Source organism: Gossypium raimondii, chromosome 7 (assembly GCF_025698545.1).
Source record: "Gossypium raimondii isolate GPD5lz chromosome 7, ASM2569854v1, whole genome shotgun sequence".
NCBI lineage: Eukaryota > Viridiplantae > Streptophyta > Magnoliopsida > Malvales > Malvaceae > Gossypium > Gossypium raimondii.
Window position 1 is genome coordinate 36,773,626 of NC_068571.1, and position 3,489 is coordinate 36,777,114.

The window sequence follows — 3,489 nt, forward strand, 5'->3', positions numbered from 1 at the left end:
GGATTTTTTGGGATTTACAATAGTATCAATTTATAACATAATTTCATGATAGATTTTACTTTTATTCAATTTAATCCCTAATGTAACAAAGTTAACAATTAAGTTAAATTAACTTTACAATATAGTAATTTTCATAATATAAACTTAAAATCTATCAATTTCAAGCCTAATTCTTCTATATATCAGCAATTAAAACTTTCAAAACTTTAACAATTTTACAAATTGGTACATAGGCTAGCTAAATCAAGCTCCCACAACCTCAAATCTATATAAATTACAAGAAAATGACTTAAGTTATATATCAATTTGCTTGGTCAAATGTTTGAATGCTTGGAAGGGTTTTCTTTTTGTTTTGAACAATGGTGGACGGTAAAGGCTTATGGAAGATGACAACCTTCCACCATTTTTACTTTATATACTTTAATTAGTTTTAGTTTAATTTAATTAATCTTGATTTATTAGTTAATTAAGTTATAGTTAAACTTAACTTAATCACACTTAAGTCTAAGTGGAATGTGTCATCATCAAGCACTAACCCTTATTAGAAATTGGTCTATTTACCACTTTAAATCTTTGGTTAATTGTTATTTAAGTCCCTAAGCCATTGATCAATGGAAAATCTATAGCGATTGGACTTTTACAATTTAGTCTCTGATCCTTAATTAACTATTAATTCGACAAATTTACTAGACCAATCTCTAATATATTTTTATATTTTCTCTGTAAATTTACTAGACCAATCTCTAATATATTTTTATATTTTCTCTCGTAAATGTTCATATTTACTATTTACGACTCGATTAATGAAAATGGTATTCTTAAATCGTATTTTCTTGTACCACTGAAAATCGAGCTGTTACAAAATTTAATTAAAAAATACTATAATGAAGAACACTGCTTCAATTAACATTAGTTTAATTTTCTTCTCTAACACCTCAAAATTTTAAGAATTTAATTGTGAGAATCTACAGTAATTAAATTTTTGTATCTGTGGTCTTGTGCTATGCTTGTGCATTTAAGGTCTGAAGTTCAAGTTACGTTGTTAAAAGTTTTGTTATTTTAAAAGTAGCCCTTAATCATGCATTACCCAGTTCAGTTCAATTCAGTGTGAAACTGTACTAAAAATGAGCCTGCTGGTTCACTGGTTAAGCATATGTATTCTGTTAGGTCCCGTGTTTGAGTCCCGAAGGGGACGATAAGGAAAATTTTTTTCAAATGTTAGAAATCTGCTTGGAAGTTAGGAATTTAATTAACGTTAGTTCTTTCTTCTTTAATATTTTTTATTTCTTCTTTAATCTTTTTTATTTCTTTCTTCTTCATCACTTCTATCTTCTTCTTCGTTCTTTTTCGTTTTATTTTATTTTGCTAATCGGAGTTGTGGGGGAATACGGGATTAATGAAAATTTTGTTGTTAGTCACTGGTCAGAAGGCTATCAGGTAAGTAACAATCAATGTGAGGTTTCAGCAGTTTTCTTTGTTTTCGTACTTTGAATTGGGTATTTTGTGAGTTACGAGAATCTTTGATAAACGATCGTTTGTTTCCTTAATAGGCGAGAATATTAGCAATAATGAATAGCAACACGATAATTTCCATAATTGTTGCAGAAGTTTCGATAAGTTTGGCTCCGTTAAGGGTTTCATGTCGAAACTTTTGACATAGGCATTAAGTGCATAATTGGGAAATTCTATTGATTAAATGGCTAAATTGTGTTACTAAATGATTGTTTTAGGCTTTGAGGATATTTTGCGTTGTTGTTACTTCGAAATCTCTCTACGTGCGTATCGAAAACCTCAATTTTTACAAATTTCGGTCACCAAAAATGATGGCTATCGACACCACACGGCCAGACACACGGGCATGTGTCCAAGCTGTGTGAGCCACATGGTTGTGTGGCAGACCGTGTGGTTGGTCGTGTAACTCACTGTTTATCGATTTGGGGCCACATGGGCGTTTGTCTAAGCCGTGTGTGGCCATATTAGTGCAGGTTTTGCATGGGCAACAGACACGGGCGTGTGTCTGGGCCATGTAACTCATTGTTTGTGGTACAAAACCACACGGCCAGGGACACGGGCATGTGCCTAGGCCGTGTGAGTCACACAGTCAGGGACACGGGTGTGTGTCCAGGCTGTGTAACTTACTGTTTGTGCTTTGGAACCACACGGGTAGAGGACATGGGCGTGTGACCCGACTGTATGGCATGTTATTGGGGCCTAAAACCTATTTTTAAGGCCATGAATGTTGCTTAACATTGTTACTGGCCTCCTTAATGTATGAATGATTGGATTTGATTATATGAGAACTGTTTGATACTCTGAGACTGATGTGCGAATAACATAGTTGCATGTATACTATGATACTTATTCTGATGTTGAATTGTCTCATCTATTTGTGAAATAAATTAGAATGACTGATACATGATATGGGTATTTATGCTCAACATTTCAATGGGTTTTGATATTGTGAAGAAAGAAGTAATCTGTTCTAAAATCGTGGCTAAGCCACAATGCGTATAAATCTGATTCTGGCACTTTGTCGCATTCTGATCTAGCAGCTAAGTTGCGTCTTTGTAAAAGTGTCAAACAGACACTCTAAGGTGTGCAGGGTTGGTTCAGCATTGAATGTCCTTAACGGTGTGTAAGGACAGCCTCAGACGGTGTGTAGCAAATGGGGGTAGAAATGTTGCATATAAATCTAATCTGTATCGTATATGGAACTGAAATTGCTTATACATATATGTAACCAGTCTGTTCTGAATCTGAACTGAAATTACTTCTGTATCGAATCGAATCTTTGAATTCAGAATTATTTTATAAGTGAGCATTAGTTGAACAAACTTCTTTTACGCACTGAGTTCACAACTCATTTTGTTATTGATTGAATTTCAGGTGGTTCTCAGTCTTGAAGAGGTCGACACCGCGGGAGCTCAGTCAAGCTTTTACTTTTCTTTTAAGTATTACATTAGGAGTTTCGGTTGTAATGCCCCAGAATTTGGGCCTAGAAGTATTGGGCCTTGAGTGATGGAACGGTTAGGAAATTGTGCACAAAAGTATGTTTTCTTTAGTGGTTAAGGGTCTTGAGAGGAATTAGAAAAGTCCTGGGTTCAAACCTGGGCTTTAGCAAAAATTTTGGTTTTAAGTGGATAAAACCCTGGATACTTAGATGTAGGCCTTTTAAATTATTGTGTTAAAAAATGTCATAAGAAAGCATGGGGTCTAGTGGTTGTGGCGTCATTAAGATTGCAAGGGAGTCTGGGTTCAAGTCTTGGCTCTTGCAATTGATTTTGTAGCAAGGGATAAGGGGAAAGATTTGAGGAGATTTTCAAGGGATTTGGAGGAGAAGAGTGTTGTAGCGGAATTGTGCACAACTTCTATGTGCAAATTCGGCTAGGGGAACTCATTTGGTGCATTTCGGCAATGTGAGAGTGAGTAGGTGCCGACTTCTTCTGGTATTTCCGAGTTTTGTTTTCTTATCTTGGCACATTTTTTACC